This window comes from Aquarana catesbeiana, linkage group LG04, assembly GCF_042186555.1.
Source record: "Aquarana catesbeiana isolate 2022-GZ linkage group LG04, ASM4218655v1, whole genome shotgun sequence".
NCBI classification, from domain to species: domain Eukaryota; kingdom Metazoa; phylum Chordata; class Amphibia; order Anura; family Ranidae; genus Aquarana; species Aquarana catesbeiana.
Window position 1 is genome coordinate 664,676,578 of NC_133327.1, and position 24,870 is coordinate 664,701,447.

Genomic DNA, 24,870 nt, shown 5'->3' on the forward strand with positions numbered 1-24,870 from the left:
CTCTTTCCGGCGCCGCTCACAGTCCCGCCCAGTCCCGCCCAGTCCCGCCCTATGATGGACATAACACAGGTCCGATGGCGGGACTGGGTGTGACTGTGAGCGGCGCCGGAAAGAGCCGAATACACTCGACTATGTGTATCTCGGCTCTGTGATTTCGGCGGCGCTCGATCAGCTACGCCGAGTCCCTCCGAACACCGCGGCGCCATATTTAAAACTACTCGCTATGTGAATGTCGGCGGCGATCGCCGCCGATAGCTCACAATTAGCGGGGATCGGCGTATAACACGCACCCACGATTTTCCCCTGATTTTAAGGGGAAAAAAGTGCGTGTTATACGCCGATAAATACGGTAAGTAGAATTAACTTTAGCTTTGAACTATGCACTGTAAAATCACTGGCATGCTAATGAAGAAACTTCCTTCTCGTGTTTTTATATTAGCACCAAAAAATAAAGAAAACCAATTATCTGGAAAACTTTCATCTGAGGTTTTTCAATAATAGGGAGTTTTGTTAGTGTTTCCTTCTCTCTCTCTCCCCAAAAACACCCCCATACCAACAGTGAAGGTTGGAGGTGGGAACGTCATGGTGTGGGGCTGTTTTTCAGCATACGGTACTGAAAAACTTCATGTCATTGAAGGAAGGATGAATGGAAAAATGTACCAAGACATTCTTGCTAAAAATCTGCTGCCATCTACCAGGATGAGGAAAAAAAAACGAGGGTGGACATTTCAGCAAGACAATGATCCCAAACACAAAGCCAAGGAAACTCTCAATTGGTTTCGAAGAAAGAAAATCAAGCTGCTAGAATGGCCAAATCTATGGAAAGAACTAAAGATCAGATTTCATAAAAGAGGCGCATGAAACCTTCAAGATTTTAAGTCTTTTTGTGTGGAAGAATGGGCCAAAATCACACCTGAGTAATGCATGTGACTAGTTTCTCCATACCGGAGGCGTCCTGAAGCTGTTATCACCAACAAAGGATTTTGCACCAAGTATTAAATACATTTCAGTTAGCGTGCTCAATACTTTTTACCTGTGTCATTCCATTTTTTTACATAAAACATAATTTCTGAATGTATTTGTTTTGGTTTCTTTGTATGTATGGATTGCATGGGTTGTTACCGACATGTGGTGAAAATTTCATGTCAATAGCACCTTTAGAAATATATTTACCTAGAAAAATGGTGACATGTTCAATACTTATTTTAACCACTGTATATACAGTATATATATATATGGGTGACTACCACTTTGTTCTGGAACTTGCAATACTGAGACTTGGGGTTACTATACACACCATAGCGCTATGTTTAAGTTGTTCACATGTTTTGTTTTTTTTTTGCCTGTATGAATTTCCTACCTGTATGTTTCTCCCGTGATAGAAAAACACACCAAGGTTGATTTACTAAAGGAAAATTGGCAAGTTAAGTTGCACTTTGCTTGGAAGTGTCCCTAGAGCTTAGTGAATGAAAGAATACCCCATCACGTGCAAGCAAAATTGTATTTGGCACATGATTGGATGATGGAAGTAGAGCTTCACTCCACTAACTAAGCAGTGGGGAAAATTCCCTTGCAAAGTGAACAGCCTAGTTATCTTTAGTAAACCAACCCTATAGTAGCTGAACTGGGCTTGTGTTATATGTCTTTATAACTCTAGAGAGGACATTAGACAGTAAGCCCCACTGCTTAAGGACTGATGTGATGGATCAGTGAGCTCTTTAACTACTTACGGACCACCTCACACTGATATACGTCCTAAGTTTGAAGAGGAATATCATTGTTATGGCAGAAGCTAGCTACCATAACACCGGCATCCTCTTCTTCAGCCGGCGGTCCGCTTTCTGATAAGAGTGGTCTCTGCAGCAAACTTGCTGTGATATCACTTTTATCGGCGGTGGGAGGAGGGCCTCCCGCCGCGCTCTGGTGCCCTCTGCCGCTTACCGGAGCCGTCAGTAGCGGCGGAGGCATTCAGATGTTGCCCCTTGCTTGACACGGAGACAAGTGAGGGGAATATGGCCCCTACCGGTCTCCATATCATTGCAGGGCGGAAGCAACGTCAAAACATCACTTCCGCCCACAGCTCTTAAAGGGCCATTTTTTTAAATTATTTTTTTAAATGACCATTTTTTTTTATTGCATTTTAGTGTAAATATGAGATGTGAGGTCTTTTTGACCCCCAGATCTCATATTTAAGAGGTCCTGTCATGCTTTTTTTCTATTACAAGGGACATCATTTTTTTTTAAAAGAACAGTGGAAAAATAAAAAAAACAAAAGGTAGAATAAATAAGAAAAAACATTTTTAAACGCGCCCTGTCCCGCCGAGCTCGCGTGCAGAAGCGAACGCAAACGTGAGTAGCACCCGCATATGAAAACGGTGTTCAAACCAACCACACATGTGAGGTATCTTCACGATCGGGAGAGTGAGAGCAATAATTCTAGCCCTAGACCTCCTCTGTAACTCGAACCATGCAACCTGTAGAATTTTTTAAACGTCGCCTATGGAGATTTTTAAGGGTAAAAGTTTGTCGCCATTCCACGAGCGGGCGCAATTTTGAAGCGTGACAAGTTGGGTATCAATTTAACATTATCTTTCACGCTATAAAAAAAATGGGCTAACTTGACTGTTGTCTTATTTTTTAGTTTAAAAAAGTGTATTTTTTCCAAAAGAAGTGCGCTTGTAAGACTGCTGTGCAAATAAGGTGTGACAGAAAGTATTGCAATGACCGCCATTTTATTCTCTAGGGTGTTAGAAAAAAAATGTATAATGCTTGGGGGTTCTAAGTAATTTTCTAGCAAAAAAAATTGTTTTTAACTTGTAAACAACAAATCTCAAAAGAGGCTCGGCCCTTAAGTGATTAAGGTGCAAATTTCATCATGGAAAATATATATATATATATATATATATATATATATATATATATATATAGGCCCGTCGCAACAGGACAGGCAAAACAAGCAATTGCTTGGGGTCCCGAGCTGGCCTGGGTCCCCAGCCGCGCCGCTGCCCGCCGCTTCCTATAAGCTACAGCCTGTAGTGTGGCCGAGCTCCTCTTCCTTCCTCCTGCAGTCCGCGCGGTACATGAGATTAATTTTCCTGTTCCCGGCCGGACTGACAGGAAGTGCACACACTGAATGCTCACTTCCTTTCAGACCGGCCAGCCGGGAACAGAAAACTGAATCTTCTGCCGCGCAGTACGCAGTAGGGAGGGGGGTTAAAAAGAACGGGGGGGAGTAGTAAGGGGGGAGGCAGTCATCAAGACCCATTTAGTATTAAAAATATGTTAGCTTGCTGACCATAATAAAAACAATTACCATAGCTTTTATTCCATTTTCTTCTTTCTTTACCATCCCATTTCCATCTTATTGCTTCTTTTTTGAATCAATGGTACAGTGGTGTTTTTTTGCAAATGTTCAATTGTTGAGAATGTTCAAATTTTATGCACATTATATGCAACAGCAGTATTTGCACTGTAAACCTTCTTTATTCATATAAAAGTGTTGGTGTACTTAAACTGTATCGCTATGCTGTGATTACTGTAGGCTTTGCATGCGAGCAGGGGGGGTTTGGGGGGCCTCCATGTCCATTTTGCTTGGGGCCCCCAAATTGCTTCAAACGGCCCTGTATATAAATATATATATATATTTACAGTATTCAGGTTTATGGTGACCATTATGCTTGGTATTAATTCTAGAACAGTAAGGCTACCTTAAAAATTAATTATGTTATTAGAAACATTGCACTCTTTCGTTTTCCAAACATGAATGGAGATAAAAAATATGCACTTTTATTCATTTAAATGGCATTCTGCCAATGGCAATGTATCCCCATGTTTTCATCTTTTTAGATTCTTTCAGGAAACAAAAATTACCATAATTTGAAATGACTTTTGGGAGTATTGTATTCCTTTCTTGTAAAAAAATAATCTTGGAAAAAAACCTCACTCTAACTCTGTTGCTATAAAAAAAAAAAAAAAAAAAAAGACTTCCAAGAATCCTCACAAGGGAATAAACACCAAACTATACTTTAAAAGAACAAGGACATTCTTGTAAGGAAGTAGGTAGACTGAATGAAATGTACAAGATAAAAGATAGAGTGTTGGAGAATACAAACTTAAAAATAACACCAGACAGATATATGTGGTTACAACCTGCAATTCTGTTCTTGCAAAACTCAAAGACAGGGTATCATCAAAGTTACACATTCTGTGAAACTTTGAAGATGAAAGATCGACTCTCACATATTCCCGGAGCTACTACAAGCAACCACACCGTCTGCAATGTGTTCAAATGGGAGAGTTACGAAACACCTGACTGAAGTGTGCATCATTCATAGCAAGAAACGTGCTATTTTTAGAGTGTAGACGGTGATGTTGTCTTTCTATTCAACCCAAACCAAGCTGTTTATTATAGATTTTGTGTTTAGTTTTTAATGCCCACTCTTATTACTGTGCACATTTGGGCTTTTTAATCTATCTTTAGGCTTGAGATGACTGTTGTTTTTGATCCAGGTCCATGGGTAGCACCAGACAGTCCTGGGCCCATGGATCTTGGGCAAAATGGAAGCCAGAAATGTTGGAAGTGTTCATCTCCCAGCTATTGCTGACCCCAAGAGTTTTGTTCTGATGGAGTCCATCTGCTCTCTTGCCTTCATACATATAGAATACATAAACAATCTAAGTGTATATATTTATGTAATGATCTTACAAAAATGTCAAATTATGCCAGTAACCCCATCTATGCAGCGCTTCTATTCGGCTTCCCTTGCTCGGCGGCGGCAACAGCTTTCCTTTCCTCTGCTCTCCACAGGGATAGGCGGCTTCTGTTTCCTCCCTCCTCCTCGGCTGCCAATTGGGAGTCTTTTTTTTTTCGGCCAATCAGAAAACGGGTCTCAGACCTGCTTCTGATTGGCCAGATTGAGGATCAGTGTTACAACAGCGAATAATAATTCGCTGTTGTAACACCTGGGTTGGCTCATGGCGCAATGCTCTGTGTTCCTATGGGGTTTATTTTCATATTGTAGATCAGATGGGAATTTTTGCTGACCGTAAAACTACCCTTTTTTGCACTGTATGCTATTACATTCACTCTGTAGTTCACGTTGATGATTTATATATTTTGTTATCTAGCACCAGAAATGATTTGATCTCCAGCCATTGTCTGTGAGACATTGGACGCCATCTGTGTGTTGGTCTTTGGAGCTTTTTAATCTGGGAAGTCAGCGTTTTATATTCACTAATTTTTGGCCACTTGAAGATGGGTAGTTGACATTTATTTATTGAGCACTGAGATTATTTATTATTTTGAGCATTCGATTGCTGGTTATTTGCATTGCAGGAATTTTGTCTTTGTTATATTCATGCATGGTGATATTTTGAGGCTATAATATTGTTTTTGATATTATATTAGGTGGAGCCCCACTTTTGCTTACTTTATCCTTACAGCTTAGTTCATTTTAGTTGCGATTTTGGATTATTGATATTTTGTACTGATTGATGGAGTAGCGCCACATATCTCTATTGAACAGCTTTCCTTTCCTCTGCTCTCCACAGGGATAGGCGGCTTCTGTTTCCTCCCTCCTCCTCGGCTGCCAATCGGGAGTCTTTTTTTTTTCGGCCAATCAGAAAACGGGTCTCAGACCTGCTTCTGATTGGCCAGATTGAGGATCAGTGTTACAACAGCGAATAATAATTCGCTGTTGTAACACCTGGGTTGGCTCATGGCGCAATGCTCTGTGTTCCTAGCCTATGCTTCAAAAAACACCCACCCCACTGTAATTCAGGCGCCCAGCATCCTGAAAGGGGCGGCAGCAACAGCTTTCCTTTCCTCTGCTCTCCATGGGCAAATGCGGCTTCCGTTTCCTTCCTCCTCCTCGGCGGCCAATTGGGAGTCTTCTCTTTTCGGCCAATCAGAAAACGGGTCTCAGACCTGCTTCTGATTGGCCGGATTGAGGATCAGTGTTACAACAGTTAAGGATCAGTGTTAGGGCTGCAGAATCCCTCCCGCAGCCCCATTGTATCCCGATGGTTGGGAGCCTTTCCTGCCGGCAGAACACAATGATTAGTGTTGCCAGCTATAGCCAGTGACACTAAACATTCGGGAAAAACTGGACATGCTGAACCAGACCAATTTTGATCCAGATATGGCCAGATTAATCCTTTACAACAGCCTTTATCACTAATGCACATCAAGAAAAAACTGTTGTAGTTTTTAAAATGTCACACTTCTTTGCTTTTCCTTGTAATTCTGCGTGCAAATATGTGGATGGAGGAATCCTCCCCCAATGCCCACAAGTACCACCTATCAATGCCCACCAGTGGTGCCAATCAGTGCCACCTAGCAGTGCTGCCTACTGTATCAGTGTAAACGATCAGTGCCCATTATTGCCACCCATCAGTACCCATCACTGCCACCTATCAGGGCCCATCAGTGCCGCCTCATCAGCGTACATCAATGAAGGAGAAAAATTACCTGTTTTAAAATTTTTATAACAAAATAAAAAAAAAAAAAAAAAAATTAAAAATTCAGTCTTTTCACATTTTTTTAACAAAAATAAAAAACGCAGAGGTGATCAAATACCACCAAAAGAAAGCTCTATTTGTGGTAAAAAAAATTATAAAAATTTCATTTGGGTACAGTGTTGTATGACAATTGTCATTCCAAAGTGCGTCAGCGTCAGCACTGAAAGCGAAAATTGGTCTGGACAGGAGGGGTGTTTAAGTGCCCAGTAAGCAAGTGGTTAAGTTAATTAGACATGTGCAATTCGTTTCATTCCGAATTAGTTTTTTTAACGAATTTTGATTAAATCATTGATTTGCAAACATCTGAATTAATGAAAACCCGTTTAAGGAATTCTTCCGAATATTCATAAATTTGAATATTCGAAAATTCGTAAATTTGAAAATTCATAAATTCGTAAATTCGAAAATTCGTAAATTCGCAAATTTGAAAATTCGTAAATTTGAAATTCGAAAATCCAAAAACCCGAAACTTAGAAAATCTAAAATAATAACTAACTATTAAATTATAGGTATTGGAATTTCCTTTGAAAATTGGCTGTTAGTGGACGTAACGAATACGAATTTATCCAAAGTTACAAATTATCTGAAATAACGAATGTCGTATCTAAACTAATGGAATGTAATTAATTAATAATAATAATAAATAACAATAATAATAATAATAAAAACTTTGTTATTATTGATTATTAATGTGTTCCGTTCCATTTGTTTAGATGCGGCATTCGTTATTTTGGATAATTTGCAACTTCGGATAAATTTATATTCATTATGTTCACTAAGCCAAATTTGAAAGGAAATTCCAATACCTATCATTTAATAGTTAATTATTATTAGTTAGTTATTTATTCTTTCTAATTTTCGGATCTTCGTTCTTATTTACAAATTTATGAATTTACAAATGTTCTAATTTACAAATTCTCTAATTACGAATTTTCTAATTTATGAATTTATGAAATTACGAATTTTCGAATTTATGAATTAAAAAAAACAAAAAACAAATGAAACAAAAAGGAAAACAAATTTTTCGGCAGTGCACATGTCTAAAGTTAATCAATAAAGGGTATCAAACTTTCTGCATTACTGTGAAGCACTAAATAGTTGGGAATAAAACATCCACTCTATATTGATCACATTTTCCAGTGTATGTGGTTCCAGTTTTCACCACATGTTTGTATGACATAGTCTGATAAAGACCTAGTATTGACCGTACAAGAGATGATCTGTCTTTGATCATTCACTATAGCCATAGTGATCTGCAGAGGATCACTCATAGCACCTGCACTGTAATTAGAAGCTAAGTTAAAGGGATAACAACAGACATCATTGAACATAAAAAGAGATTAACTAACTTCTGAAAAGTTTGTGGTTCGGCAAAATTCCTGAATCTAGGAACGTAAAGACCAACTGAAGTCAATGGCAAACAGGACCAGGCTCCAAAAAAAGTCTGTATTATAAAGCAGTAAATGATGCAGAAGGGAGCAGAATGGTGTGGAAGCTCCTGGCAGCCCAGCCTAATGAGATGATAGGGTCCAAAAATACAACCTCCTTTAAAGTGGACCTAGCACATAAATTCACGGAGAGCCCCCTCGCCCATCTTCATTTTCTGCACAACAATATCAAAAACACTTGTTGAAAAAGTTAGTAAATATACTTACCTTATTCCTGCTTCTTCCTGAAGCCCCTGTGGAACCACTGTTTTGGCAAGATCCTGGGGAATGCTGAGTAGATTAAACCTCACAAAAAGATGCTACTGCGTTGGGCTGTAGTGTCATCTCATGAGATTGGGGATACTCGGCATTCACAGGAATCTCGTTAGAAGTTAAGTGCTTAAAGGTAAGTACGTTGCTTAACTTTTTTTTCCTCATAGGTGTTTTGTTACATGTCTGTCTAGTTGATTGGGATGGGGAAGGGTGGCCCTCAGTGAATAAGCCATCCCTGCATGGAGAACAATTATAGTACGTAAGAAAAGTGGGATGCGGTGCCAGCAGAAGTGAAATGAATTGTGTCCAGGCAATAGCAGAAGCAGATATAAGAAAGAAACAGTCTTGGGAGCTCATCTGCTCCCTTTCTCCAAGAAGACATCAGGTTTCTGTAGTAGTGGTGAGCCCTTGTAGAACGGCAACTCAGGGTTCCCCAGGGTGCAGAGTCTAAGCTCCAGCCTGATTCTTTTCCAGGGCCCCTGATGGTGGGGATGGACTTGCAGCAAGCTGGAAACCAGACTGCGGCCCCCAGGTACGCCCAGCTGACGATGCAGAGACAACTTGTGTATGCAGAGTACAGATGGCAGGAGACAGAAGAGGATCCGGGAAACAAGCTAAAGTCAGGGTGGGCGGCAGACAAGCAGAAATGGTAGACAAAGCCGAGGTCAATACACGGGAAGTCAGACACTGTATACAAGTAATACTAGGCAAACGGGAGCTCAGAGAACTAGGAAGTTGCTCAGGCAACGTGGGCTGCACTGAGCATGTCTATATATAGGGAAGCAAACTCAGAGGCAGGCCAGGAAGTGATAGAAAGGAATATAAATCCACAGTGTAGCAGGTGATGCCCATAGGTGAAGCCAGAAGCCAGTAACATATGTGAATGGAATCACAGATCTTGGCAGACCCACTGCAGCAAGGAGGTCAAAATTTCACAGGCAGGAAACTGCAGGCTAAACCATGACAGAAGTCTTTTGGGAAGTTTAATTGCCAAAAATAACCAACGCTGTCCAAATTGTTGGATTAGCTCCAGTTTTAAAATGCATTTTAATGGATAATGTCCTGATTGATGCTGATAATATACAGTAGTACCTTGGATTACGAGCATAATCCGAGAACCATGCTTGTAATTCAAACCTCTCGTACAGTATATTAAAGCAAGTTTCCCCATAAGAATCAATGGAAACTCAGATGATTCGTTCCACGGTCACTGCTGGTGTAGGCGGTACTGCATGTGGCCAGAGGTGCATGGGGTGCCGGAGACACTCGGTGTGTCTCCAAGCGTCTCTGAGCGTCTCCGGTGCCCCCGCACCTCTGGCCACATGCGGTACTGCACACCCCAGTGGCCTGCTCATCTTACAAGACAACACTCGCAAATCGAGTCAGGATTTTTCTTTTTTAAAATAGCTTGTATTGCGAAACACTTGTATACCGCATTACTCGCAATCTGAGGTTTTACTGTAGTTTTAAAATATGAAATGAATGTTGTACCCTATAGAATCTACCCTGTATAACTCAGGGAATGGCCAGCATCACCTGCAATTCACTACTCTCAATGGCAGTATAAGACCCCTTTCACACCGGGGCGCTTTTCAGCCGCTTTGGGATAAAAATTAGCATCTGTAAAGCACCTGAAAATGGCTCCCCTGCATTCTCATTGTGAAAGCCAGAGTTAATTCACACTGAGGCGATGCGCTGGCAGGATGTTAAAAAAAACTCCTGCAAGCAGCATCTTTGGAGTGGTGAAGGTACGTTGTATACACCGCTCCTCCACCGCTCCTGCCCATTGAAATGAATGGGCAGTGCCGCCGAACCGCCAGCAAATCGCCACTGCAGCGGTGCTTTGCGGGTCGTTTTAACCCTTTTTCGGCCGCTAGTGGGGGTTAAAAGTATCCCGCTGGTGGCCGGAAGCCTCCGCAAAAACTTCGGTAAAGCCAGCACATCCGATGCCCCAGTGTGAAAGCAGCTTAACAGTAACTAACAGTAAGATTGTGCAATGAAAGTAAATAATAAAATAATCTTCTAAATAAGCTAAATTGTAGGGAATATCATTCAATAAATACCTATAGTGGATGTTTCATTTGAAATAAAATAATCTGAAATACTGAATGTCAAACACTATAACTCTATGGACACTGATTAGTTCAGTGACTAATTTTTCAGGAATGTGAATCCTCAATAAACATGGCACATCACACCTCAATGGATTCTTCCTTCTTGCTAAATAATTAACAACCACATACAACACTCACCCAAAGGTTTAACCCTCCTAAACACACAATTCTCTCTTTCGGCTTGCATCTTCCCCTGTCAATATAAAAGTTAATTAACGAATCGGTCCAGAACTTTTCAGCTGCAAAGCATTTGTCAATTGCTAAACAAACAATAAACCAAAAGTCACAAAAGCCGCTGCTTATCTTGCCAGTTCAACTCTCCATCACTCTGAAAGCTTAATAGCACAAGTCTTACTTGGTGTCCTATCTAATCCATATATCGATCTCTGCTCATGTTCTTCTTTCTGCTGCTATAGGTAATCAGGTTCCGTCCTTAACATCACTTGCCAGCTGCTTGCTGATGAACCCACTTAGATGATACCACTTAGAGCCTAAAACCCTATTAAAGCAGACCTTTTTGACGTGTTTCGAGTGCGACCACACTCCTCTTTAGAAACCCGTCTATCAGTCTCAAAATGCATCAAAAAGGTTTGAGGCTGTGGAATGTTTCAAATGGGTTTAGAAAGGGCTAGCCATACTGAAAGAACAGGGGATTGAGGCCAACTCTAAGAGGAATGCCGTAATGCTGATGTCAAGCTATGAACATGTACTGTAAGTGTAATTTTGATAAAGCTTTATGGTGTTTGAAAATACATTAGAGAAAGCACTATGGAATCTGCGACCTAGCTGTGCAAAGTGGTATCATCTGGTATATCTATCGGCAAGCATTCGGGCGATGTGATGTGTAGGAAGGAGCATGACTTACCTAGTGCAGAAGGAGAAAGAACATGAGCAGGAATCAAAATATGGATTAGATACAACACAAAGTAAAAGTGTTACATTAAAGTGTCATTAATGGTCCACTTTCGACCAAATACCAAATACAACATAATCAAATACACCACTGCAGTTTCTTAACCCCTTCCAGCCCAGCTCTAGTGTCCCTTTATGGGTTTAAATGCCTGATGGCAGAACAGACTGCCCTATCATGCGTCCACTATGATCGGCTGTTACAGTGATCACATGAAGAAGAGTCGGTCCTGCCAGCTTCCAATCATTGCTAGAGACCGGAAGCTGTCCATGACAGAAACATCAGCTGCCCACAGACACATACATGTGGTATGTGGGCAATAAAACCCACCCTCTGTGCTGCCTCAAGAAGGTAAAAAAGGTAAACAATGTCTTCCACATACCATTTTTTTCTGGTAAGTGAATCTTCTGCAACCCGACACAACCTTTTTTCGAACCAACTTTCATTTTGTGGTTGCAAGCAATATATGCCTATTGCATTCACGTACACCACTCTACTCCAACTGCACTCCCCAGATCTCCATGCACATGGCATTTATACTGAACATGCTTTCTGTTGTTATTCATTCAGACTATTCTTTTATCTGAAGCCAGTGGGCAGGGATTTGTGGGCAGCAATTTCAACAGGTGCTCTTACTTGCCAGGACTGGAGTAATCAGAGGAGTGTGGCTATGTTACTATATACAGTAGGACCGTGCAGAGCCAATGTAGACACCCTTATTAAGAGAGATGTAGCTATGGTGATTAAAAATTAATTTTTATGGATGGCGCATCTGCCAATAAGGGACACAGGTGAATACCATTGAAGGTACTTTTTTTGGCTTCATTGGTTTATCAACAAATTTAAGCCAGTTGTTTTCAACCAGGGTTTTTAGGAACCTTATGCCCTGTACACACGACCGTTTTTCCCGTTGGAATAAACTCTGAAGGTTTTTCCAACGGAATTCCATTGAAACTGTCTTGCGTACACACGATCACACCAAAGTCCGACCGTCAAGAACGCGGTGACGTACACATATGACGGGACTAGAAAAAGGAAGTTCAATAGCCAGTAGCCAATAGCTTCCGTCTCGTACTTGCTTCAGAGCATGCGTCGTTTTTGGTCCGTCGGAACAGCATACAGACGAGCGATTTTCCCGATAGGAATTGGTTCAGTCGGAAATATTTAGAACATGTTCTCTTTCTAGGTCCACCAGAATTTTTGACGTAGAAAGTCAGATGAGGCATACACACGATCGGAATATACGATGAAAAGCTCCCGGACTTTTTCTGTCGGACATTCCGCTCGTGTGTACGCGGCATTACGGTTCCTCCAGAGGTGTCCAGGGGTTACTTGAACTGTGGCTGATTGACCTCCTGGTTGATAGTGTCTGCAGCAAAGTTCAAGACTCAGCCAATGCCACTTGGTAGAGCCAGAGGCACTACACCAAAGATCTTTTTATCTGTCTGTAAGAGTGGCATTCTGGGCAATATTGCAAGGGTTGTATTCTTCCCAACAACCACAAATAAGAGGCATTTTTCTCAATGATCTTTGATGACTTGGTTTTTAGAAGGGGTTCCCTGAGACCTGAAAACAATGTTAAGGGTTCCTCTGGGGTAAAAAGGTTGAGAAAGGCTGAGAGATGGAGAGTTGAACCAGTGAGCTTCTGTTACTTTCAGTTTGTTGTATGTGGAGCAATTGACAAATGCTTTACAGCTGAAAAGTTCTCGACGGTTTGGATGAGTTAATTCATGTTTATAGTGACTGGCAAGGATACATGTAGCAAGGGGGAATTATGTGTTTAGGACTATTAAACCTTTGTGTGAGCTCTGTAAGTGGTTGTTACATTGTTAATTACTTGGCATAGGAGGCACATTAGGATGAAAAGTGCAACTATCAAGTGATGTCTAGTAAGAATGGTGCGTTGGAGGTATTTTTTTTTCTGTTTAGTTTGTCTTGCAAGCTTAAGGCCTCATGCACACTGAAGCTGATAAACTGACGTTTTTGGGATATTGGGCATTTTTTTTTTTTTAACAGCCCTTATGCCGCGTACACACGGTCGGACTTTTCACCTGCAAAAGTCCGACGGACGCCGCCGGACCAAGTCCGGCGGACAATCCGACCGTGTGTGGTCTCCATCGGACTTCCGACGGACCGTTTCGGGTGGAAATCCGACGTACTTTAGATTTGAAGCCTGCTTCAAATCTTTACGTCGTACCTCCGCCGGACTCAGTTCCTGACGGAAAGCCCGTTCGTCTGTATGCTAGTCCGAAGGACCAGATACGACGGAGGAGCAGGTTACTGCATCTCGCGCTCGCTGCAATAGGAAAAACTAATTTTCCCATTGCGGCGAGCGCGGGGGGCATCCCAGGCCCTTAGGTCTGGTATGGAACTTTAAGGAGAACCCCCTACGCCGAAAAACCGGCGTGGGGGTCCCCCCAAAATCCATACCAGACCCCGATCCGAGCACGCAGCCCGGCCGGTCAGGAAAGGGGGTGGGGACGAGCGAGCGCCCCCCCCTCCTGAACCGTACCAGGCCGCATGCCCTCAACATGGGGGGGTGCTTTGGGGGAGGGGGCGCCTTGCGGTGCCCCCCCCACCACAAAGCACCTTGTCCCCATGTTGATGAGGACAAGGGCCTCTTCCCGACAACCCTGGCCGTTGGTTGTCGGGGTCTGCGGGCGGGGGGCTTATCGGAATCCGGGAGCCCCCTATAATAAGAGGGCCCCCAGATCCCGGCCCCCCCACCCTATGTGAATGAGTATGGGGTACATGGTACCCCTACCCATTCACCTAGGTAAAAAGTGTCAATAATAAAACACAACACAGGTTTTTAAAATAATTTATTAAACAGCTCCGGGGGGGGTCTTCTTCCGTCTTCGGGGGTCCCTCTGGTTCATCTTCTCCCGGCGTCCGGTTGGTTCTTCTCCGCTCTCCGGCCTCTTCTCCCGGTGTCCCAGGTCTTCGGCCGGCCCCTCCGCTGTCTTCAGGTAGCTCTATTGCCAGCGGAGGTCCGGACTTCTTGGCTTCTTGGCTTCTTGTGTTCTCTTCTCTTCTCTTCCCCCAGATGTTGACACGACGCTCTCTCCGGCTGGACTGGTCTCTGAGGGCTGCGTTGTGACTTATATAGGCGGAGACCCCGCCCCCATATGATGTCACAGTCCCTGGGCATGCTGGGACTGTGACGTTTTAGGGGGCGTGGTCGACCACGCCCCCTAAAACGTCACAGTCCCAGCATGCCCAGGGACTGTGACATCATATGGGGGCGGGGTCTCCGCCTATATAAGTCACAACGCAGCCCTCAGAGACCAGTCCAGCTGGAGAGAGCATCGTGTCAACATCTGGGGGAAGAGAAGAGAAGAGAACACAAGAAGCCAAGAAGCCAAGAAGTCCGGACCTCTGCTGGCAATAGAGCTACCTGAAGACAGCGGAGGGGCCGGCCGAAGACCTGGGACACCGGGAGAAGAGGCCGGAGAGCGGAGAAGAACCAACCGGACGCCGGGAGAAGATGAACCAGAGGGACCCCCGAAGACGGAAGAAGACCCCCCCCCCGGAGCTGTTTAATAAATTATTTTAAAAACCTGTGTTGTGTTTTATTATTGACACTTTTTACCTAGGTGAATGGGTAGGGGTACCATGTACCCCATACTCATTCACATAGGGTGGGGGGGCCGGGATCTGGGGGCCCTCTTATTATAGGGGGCTCCCGGATTCCGATAAGCCCCCCGCCCGCAGACCCCGACAACCAACGGCCAGGGTTGTCGGGAAGAGGCCCTTGTCCTCATCAACATGGGGACAAGGTGCTTTGTGGTGGGGGGGGCACCGCAAGGCGCCCCCTCCCCCAAAGCACCCCCCCATGTTGAGGGCATGCGGCCTGGTACGGTTCAGGAGGGGGGGGGGCGCTCGCTCGTCCCCACCCCCTTTCCTGACCGGCCGGGCTGCGTGCTCGGATCGGGGTCTGGTATGGATTTTGGGGGGACCCCCACGCCGGTTTTTCGGCGTAGGGGGTTCCCCTTAAAGTTCCATACCAGACCTAAGGGCCTGCGACGGGGCTCGCAAGGTTTCAATCTCGCCAAAAAAAGCGGCGAGATTGAATTCCTTTTCTAGTCCCGTCGTACCCAAGTCACGTTCAAAATGAACGGACTTGTCCGTGTATGGGAAAGTCCGTTCATTCTGAAAGTCCGGCGGAAGTCCGTCGGGAAGACCGGATTCCGGAAAGTCCGGCCGTGTGTAGGCAAGTCCGGCCGTTCAGAAAGTCCGGCGGTAGTCCGCCGGAAGTCTGGCGGCAAGTACGTCGGACCTAGCTTTCTAGAAAGTCCGACCGTGTGTATGCGGCATTAAACTCACCTCTATGCTATCCTATGTGTCCATGGATGTTGTTTGAAGTTTATCAGCAGGTGAGTTTATGAGCTGTTGTCTGAACGCCCTAAAATCGCATTCAAGAGCAGTTCTTCTGACCACAAAAACCGCTGAACGCTGAAAAACATGCATAAACGCTCTTAAACGCGCTCTTCCCCGCATTTTTTACATTGCAGAGCTGAATGTAAGCTGGGTGTAATTTATAGAAACGCCCAAAAACACTGACGCCGAAAAAAGCTTAAAAAAACTCTTTTAAAAAATTATGTTCAAAGCGCGTTTTTAAAGCAGCATTTTCCTGCCAGCAACCCGACGTCCAGAAATACTTTTTTGAATATCCTGTGTGCTTGGAGCCTCAATATGCTAGCTTGGAACTTTCATTTTGGTAATCGCAGAAAATGTATTATTTGTTGAGAACACTGTTCAAACATTTCCATGTTTTGACTGTTTTTATTCTTTCAAACAAATGTACAACTACTATTGCTTTGCTCTACTAGGAAGCCCAATCAGAGGGCGATATGCATGTAGAGGGGAGGAGCCGAGCCCCTGACGTCACGCAGCCATTGTGGTAAGCGAGCGGACGCATCTTAACTGTGTTTATGCGAGTTTTAATCTACTATCTTTTAAGTGTCTTTTTATCGGGGCTATTTTAATAAATATAAAAAGAGAGAGCACTATGTATCCTTTGTTTGTTATTGCATGATATTGGAGCGGTATCCCAGGAGTGGAGGAAGGTTAAAGGAGTGGGGATCTATATATGAGAGATTAATATTTCACCCATTGGAATCACCCGGGAGGCTGTTGAAACTAAAGAGAGCTGACGCTGAACAGCTGATCGATTGTGGAGGAGAGAGATCGTAGAGGAGTGGGAGTAAAAATGTATATCTGAGTCTATCTGACTCATTGTTGAGGTGAGCAGGTATAACGGCTGGTGGCGGTGTGCACAATCAAGCATTATCTATAAAGAACGAGAGGAACACGGTGGTGAATGATATATGAACAAATGTTCACAGCAATCAAGAAGTCACATATATATTCACATATGAACTTTATTTAACGGGAGATTGTAATAATGCTATATATGAATTGAATTTGATGCAGTTCTGCAGTCTTTTATTGGTATTATTATTTACTCTTTCATCACGGCAAAATGCAGTAGCGCTGCTCTATTTATATGTATATTTAGTACTATTGCTTTGTGTTGCAGTATTCAACCAGTGGCTCATAAGCCCGATGCAGATCCCATTTTCTTCCTGGCCAAACCCTTAGCAGCTGCCCAAATTCAATTACTTGTCATATCTGAACGGGAGTTGAATTATTTAGTTCCTAGAAATATCAGTGCAATAAAAAGAAAATAATTTCCTAAGGAAGTCGCTCATAAAGTAACTACTTTACTAATGTACTAATAAATGTAAATCTTCATGAAAATTATTAACAAAAGCCTTTTAAATGCTATTTTTTAGATCGGCATGGCTTGCCAGCAGTTGCTAACATTTTTCTAATTATTTATAATTACTGTAATTTTTAAGGCTAATAAACATGTAATTAAAATGAGTTAGGGATCAAATATCACTGCCCATATTTAATTTTATTCAACCCATGGTGTCAATTAACTTATAATAAGAAAGCTGCATTTATATTAATACTTTTTGCAGTCATTTTGCAGGCATTAGATTTGTTATTGCCCATATCTGAAAACTGGCATATAAAAATTCACAGATTCTTTTTTTTTCATTTAGAATTTAGTACAATTGTTTTCACTCTTATTCTTTTATATAATACATTTAAAACATTGAATAAATGTGTCTCTTGTATTTATGCCACATTCTGCCTGCTCATGTACATATGAATCTAGAAAGAACTTGAAAACTGCAACTTAGCATATTTTGTAGGTTCTACTTGAAAGTAGGGCTGTTACTGATTAAAATTTTCGTGTTCAATTAATCAATTTTTTTTAAATTGATTAATTTCGATTAATTATAACGTATATATAGATATATAGATATATATATATATCTATATATCTATATATCTATATATCTATATATAGATATATATATATATACAGCATATAGCCAAAATCCAAGGTTTCAGCACTCTTTTTTTATTGTTTTAAGAAATAGTGATAGTGTTCCATGGTGCATCAAACTTTTGGACCAAAATGCCTTCCTATATATATATAGATATCTATATATATCTATATATATAGATATATATAGATATCTATATATATGTTCTAAGTAATTTCCTAGTAAAAAAAGCACTGATTTTAACTTGTAAGCAACAAATGTTTCATGCAAAAAAAAAAAAAAAGTGCAAAAACAGCTCTGGCAGCATAAGGGTTAAGGGACACAGCTCTCATGTGAATAAGCCCCATTTGTCCCAGCATAAGCTATCAGAGAGGGAAATACCCCCACAGAGGGGACACAAGTTCTGGCAATTACTAGGAGCTAACGGGGCTTCTTCTCACTTACGGTTTTGGCTCTGGAACAGGGAGTGAAGGGAAATCTCCCGAAGGGGGACATATTGATGTTATGGAGTGTGTACACATCTGTGACACCAGGTTCCACCAGTCTCTACACATTCAGAAAACCATGAAAACAGGAAGCTCCCCCCTCCCCTTACCGGAAAGCCTAGGGGAGCGGGCTTGTCTATCGGTATGAGGAGCGTGGGTCTCCGTTGCCATCTGCCACCCCTCTGCTGTGTCTGGCTCCCTCCGCCTCACACTCTGCTCCTGGACCTGAAGTTCAGCTCGCGCTCCCACAGCGGGTGGAGGAGGGGGTAGGCCATGTCACGTGACCCGATATCACTGATAAGCCATAGAAGAAAACCACACCCCACGTGACTCCTCCCCCCCTTCCCTTCGTTAGCAGATGGGAAGGGGGAGGAGTCCGGTGACGTCGATGTCCGTGACGTCACCAGATCTCCGATGGAACTCCCTGAAGACCCGGAAGCCGGCGGAGAGGTGAGTACCGATCAAAAGAATTTTGATCGATCAAAAAAATTAACGATTAACTGAGGAATTAATCTTTAATTTCTGCAGCCCTACTTTAAAGTCAATGTACATACATCTGCTCAATCAGGCTTTTTTGATAAAAGTTCACCATCGACATGGGCCAATGATGCCAAACTTGCAAGCATCTGTTGCAGTTTGAAAAGTTTGACTCTAATAATCACACAGCCAGCTATTAAAATGTATGCAAACCCTAAACAGGAATTTCTCTTATGTGCTCCCTTTTGGTCTGTTAAGCATTGTGCTATATGTGAAAAAAAAAAAAAAACTGTTGACACTGCCAGAAATCCAGTAAGCTTGAAACATCATTTATCTACTGCACCGAAATCTTGAGCAGCCCTGCCCAGTTCACCTCTAAAAGCTGCACAATACCTCCCCTCTATGTTATTAAGAATATGAGAGGGGGAGGTGTTCTAAAGTCCGTATGCACTTCCTTTTGTAGAGTGACAACTATCAGGTGATAGTAAAGGAACAAAGGCCTCAAAAAAGGGACTGGCAATCTCCCAGATAGCAAGCAATTGAGCTGCAAGTTTAAAATAGACTCGCTAAGCTATTGCTAGACTTGCCAGGCTTTACAAGTTTGTTGCACAATCGCTGCAAGTCCACAATGCATGACTCCAGATCAACTTTCTTTGCAAACATTCAACAGCAGCACAGTCTGCTGCAAGTTCTGATTCAGTTGTGCTGTGCAATAGTCATCCCACCACAGGGGGCACTGTGGCTGAATTTTATGTTGTAGACTTGCAGAGCTCTTGCTGTAGACTCACCACTGCAACTTTGCTCTTGCTAGATACTTGCTACACAAATTTGCTACAAACTGGAAAAGTGTCAACTAGAACTTGTGCTTCAAGCACTCTGCAACTGTACAACTTGCCAGTGAAAATGTGCAGCAAGTTAACAGACTTACAATTCAACACTGCCACAAATCTATGGCAAGTTACCCTTGCTATCTGGGCTGTGGTATACTGTTCCTCGGTTAAGGTATGCTACGTTTAAAAGAATATAACTAAGAAGTAAATTTAGAAGTTAAAACTGTTAAAATCAAAGTTAAAATTAAATGAATAAATTACTTTATTGTTTGTAACAGTGTTCCAAATAATTAGACTGTAAGCTCTTAGCTTACAGTATCGTAAGCAGGGCCCTCTTAACCCTCTTTTATTTTACTGTATTGTAAATTTACTGTATAAAGAATCTCAATTTATCACAATTCTTCAATTCTTTATCTTTCATTTGTAAATTGAACACCCATAGTAAGGTATGTCCTGGAGATAGACCAGTAAGCATCCTTGTAATCACCAACACATCTAAGTACACTACATGAGAAACCTAAAGCAAATGTCTGATATCCTTCCAGCTAAAAGGCCAATCAATTAGTCTACAGTAAAAAAACAGCCTAAAGACACATGGTGGTGTTATATCCTTATCATAGGTTTAAGCATTCTGAAATATTTTTACAGTTTAACTTATAAGGCATCTCAACTTATTTTGATTCTTCAATTACCAAATATCAGAGCTTCTACTGTATACTGAGTGGTTAGTATTTCCACCTGGCAGTACAAGGGTCAATGGTTTGAATCTCAACAGCAACACTACCAGCTGGGAGTTTGCATGTTCTCCCTGTGCCTGTGTGGGTTTCCTCTGAGTACTCTGGCTTCAAAGACATGCTGGTAGGTAAATTGGCTCCTGTCTAAATGTGGCCCTGATATGTGTGTCCATGGATGTGAGTTAGGAACCTTAGATTATAAGCTCCTTGAAGGCAGGGACTGATATAATTGTACAATATACTGTATATGTAAAGCACTAAGTAACTTGACGGTGCTATATAAGTATCTGTAATAAAAAAATGAACTAACTTTGGTGGACAAGAATCTGTTTAAGAACTACAAAATTATATATTTTTTATTTTTTTTAAGCCATCTACTGTATATAAAATGTACTTTCTTGCCAACAGCATAGTAGTTCTTTCTAACTATTAAAGGCTCAGTTGACCAATTCCAGAAATTAGCTATGCAGTCAATTGGCCCCATTAGGTATTAAAAAACTGCGTAGCTTTGTAAACTGTTCATTCATTTCATTCTTGAACTTGTAGGCTATCCCCCCCCCCCCCCGAAACCTACTTTGAAACATCCAGATAGCAAACCCCATGTCTTTCTTGCTGTTAGGACAGGAAAACCATTGGTGTTCACTCCTGTAATGCTGGGAGTGAGAGTTTAATGATTTTCACAAAAGGGCAGTGTGACAGGAGTCACTTTGGGCGGGGGGGGGGGGCTGTGGAACCCAGAATCCCTTGGAGAGGTTGGGAAACCCTTCCTTGAGCTCCCCATGCACCTCCTATGTCTAAGTCATCCTGGGTCCATTCGGGGACACAGGGTGACTGAGAACCCCAGCCTGATCTGTACTAATTGGACTCACTTTACTATCACACTGGAATGTTGTGTGTGTATATATATATATATATATATATATTGTATATTGTCTCATACTATGGTGTGTTCTGTGTTTGGTCATTTGGGGTGTGGCTGTATTGGATTGTTCTATTGTGTCTGTCTGCCTTGGGTATTATGTGATGTGTATGTAGATTAGCTGTGAGAGGGGAGGGGGGGTTCTTCCAACAGCTCTCCCTGCTGATTGGACAATCTACCCCCCCTGAATGCAAAAGGAGGGGTTTGTCCCGAGTGTCACTTCTGTGTACCTATGTTTCAATAAACAGTTTCATGTTTAGCAGCCAAAACGAGTACTGTCTAGTTATTGGTTGTCAATGATTTGGAATATCTGATATCTATATTCAGACTGGGAGGAAGCGGTATATGATGAAAGCACTCAAGCGGAGTGTGGGACATTTCGTTACAGGCAGAATGTGATGATTGCTTACTGGGAGTTTTTCAGCAAGGTTTTTGGGGGGAGTAGGACTATATGAATGAAAATAACATTAACCACTTTAATGCCCTCTCCGCTGATCCCTGCTGAGCAGGCGGATGTCAGTTTTTCAGGCGGACCTGATCGGACCCTCTAGTCTCTTCTATGGAGACATATGTACACTGACACCTGCCGCCATCCGATCCGATCCTGTCCGCCAAAAACAGACGGATGATGGTCCTATTCCTCATCTGTTTAGCAGATTGGATCAGATGGCATCAGATGGAAACAGACAGGCAGTTTGTTTCCATCTGATTGCCCCATAGAGGAGAGTGGGACTGTGTCCGTGTCCAGTCTGCAGAGTTTTTGGTGGACAGGATCGGATGAGGTATATTTAGATATTTTGATTTACAATGAGAGTGACACAGGAGGAGCTGTGTATGAAAAAGTGCTGACAGTGATTTATTTAACTTAACTTTAGAGTACGCTGTCAGTGCTGTCCCAGGAGACTGGGGGTCACCTGGGAGTGCAGGGGAGGCTGTGTATTGTGCAGAGGGTGGGGGGCTGTGTGTTGTGTACTGTGGGGGCTGTGTGTTGTGTACTGTGGGGGATGGCTGTGTACTGTGGGGGCTGTGTGTTGTGTACTGTAGGGGACGGCTGTGTACTGTGGGGGCTGTGTGTTGTGTACTGTGGGGGGCTGTGTACTGTGGGGGCTGTGTGTTGTGTACTGTGGGGGGGGCTGTGTACTGTGGGGGCTGTGTGTTGTGTACTGTGGGGGGGGACTGTGTACTGTGGGGGCTGTGTGTTGTGTACTGTGGGGGGGCTGTATACTGTGTGTTGTGTACTGTGGGGGGGCTGTGTACTGTGGGGGCTGTGTGTTGTGTACTGTGGGGGGGCTGTGTACTGTGGGGGCTGTGTGTTGTGTACTGTGGGGGGGCTGTATACTGTGTGTTGTATACTGTGGGGGGGGGCTGTATACTGTGTGTTGTGTACTGTGGGGGGGCTGTGTACTGTGGGGGCTGTGTGTTGTGTACTGTGGGGGGGCTGTGTACTGTGGGGGCTGTGTGTTGTGTACTGTGGGGGGGCTGTGTACTGTGGGGGCTGTGTGTTGTGTACTGTGGGGGGGGGAGCTGTGTACTGTGGGGGCTGTGTGTTGTGTACTGTGGGGGGGGCTGTGTACTGTGGGGGGCTGTGTATTGTGCAGAGGGTAGGTGGCTGTGTACTGTGCACATTCGATTTTAGTTGAATAAAATGATTTTATTCAACTAAAATGTACAGGAGATTCTAGTCGGCTAAAATAGGATGACTAAAATGGGACTAAAACTAAAATGGAATTTTAGACCAAAGACTAAAACTAAATCGAAATTTGCTGCCAAAATTAACACTGTATCCGGATTAAGGAAAACCGATTTAACAAATTTTTTCCGAATATAATATATATTTGAAAATGGGTAAATTGGTAAATTCATAAATTTGAACATTTGTAAATTCATATATTCGAAAATTGGAAAATTTGTAAATTCATAAATTCTGAAATTCGAAAATTCGTAAATTAGTAAATTCTGAACTTCGAAAATTCATAAATTCTTAAATTTGGAAATTAAAAATTTGAAAATCCGAAATAATAACTATTAAATTATAGGTATTGGAATTTCCTTTCAAATTTGGCTGTTAGTAAACGTAACAAATACAAAGTTATCCGAAGTTACAAATTATCCGAAATAACGAATGCCGTATCTAAACAAATGGAATGTAACAAATTAATAATAATAAATAACAATAATAATAAAAAAAAACTTTTTATCAATATTATTATTTATTATTAATTAGTTCCGTTCCATTTGTTTATATGCGGCGTTCGTTATTTTGGATAATTCGTAACTTCGGATAAATTCGTATTAGTTAAATTTGAAAGGAAATTCCAATACCTATAGCTTAATAGTTTGTTATTATTAATTAGTTATTCTTTAGACTTTTCAGATTTTCGTTCTTTCGAATTTTCAAATTTACGAATTTATGAATTTTCAAATTTTCAAATTTTCAAATTTATGAATTTACGAATGTATGAATTTTTGAATTTACGAATTGCGATAATAACGAATGACCCGAAAAACAAAACAAAACAAAGCAAAAAAAACCAAACAAATGAAATGAAAACGAACACATTTTTTGCCAGTACACAGGTCTACATAAAAGAGACTGGAGGGTCCGATTAGATCCACCTGAATAACTATGTGATAGGGACCTTAAAGTATCTGAAGGCTGTTAAACTAATACTTACTACACATGTCTATCATTTAGTAAAATTAAGTGATCAATGTGAGTTACTATGCCCCTAATGCCAATCTTTTAGAATGTAAGATTTACTATATACTGAAAAAAGAAAGAAAAATTGCTTTGCTAGTGTTTTTATCATCCATAAAAATTTGATATAACTTATGCCGTGCAAATACGGTATATCCAGTGTTTATGGACAGCATTTCAAATGTGAAATCCTAAATGTTTACCTTTCAATATACCTACCCCAGAGGGTGCTTAGGTGCATACAATCTCTCATCTGAAGATCCAAATTCTTATTATGACACATAAATGAAGAATTGGCAAGGGCAAGCACAATATTTAACTGAAACTCAAATATGGCTTTTTTTTTGGAGTCCCTTGATTTCCTGTGACATCTCACTGGGGTCACAATACAAAATGTAATCATTTCTATGTTGGGCCTTATCTGTACATATTGTATACAGTAGGAATAATCAAAAAAATAATCTTTAAAGTAGTAGTAAACTCTTAATAAAAAAAAGTTTTACCCTGCAAGGCAATATCATAATATGCTAGTATGCATCGCGTGCTAGCACATTATGAATGTCTTACCTTCAGGGCTTTTTTTCCTCAAACAATAGGTGCTGGAACTCAACCACGATGCCCCAAAACCCCTCCCCCCACCCACACCCTCCAAATCACATAAAATAGTGGGTGTGGTCAGTCAAATTCCACAAACAGTAGGAGGGTCTTAAAGGTCATTAAATACCAGGATTGCATTACATACAGAGTGCAGAGTTCAGGGGGGTTACACACAGAGTGCAGAGCTGTCACTTGTAAACACAGAAACCGGACTTCTGTGTTTACAAGTGATTGTGGTGAGCAGGCACCAAAGGGTCTGAGCCAGAGGTGGTGGAGCCAAGTTCCACCTGAAAATAAGCCCTGCTTACCTTAAAATTAAGCCCTTCAGTGGGGCGCCGTCACTGCTGCAGAGGCTTCCATCTTCACCCGGTCTTCCATGTGTGTGCAAGTCTCGACCGCGGCACCCAGCTCTGAAGGAACAGGTATGCCGTTCCTTCAGAGCGCATGTGTCGATGACGTCACCAGCTTCTGCTTGCTAGAATATCCCCTAAACGGTGCACGTTTAGGGAATATTTATTTCAA

The 24,870-nt window shown here is 42.1% G+C and overlaps 1 protein-coding gene across 18 annotated transcripts in view; it reads right to left on the bottom strand.

The window, feature by feature from the left end:
- Positions 1 to 24,870, bottom strand: part of NRXN1 (neurexin 1) — a 1,909,081-nt gene that overhangs the window by 916,449 nt on the left and 967,762 nt on the right. The window lies entirely within an intron of this gene.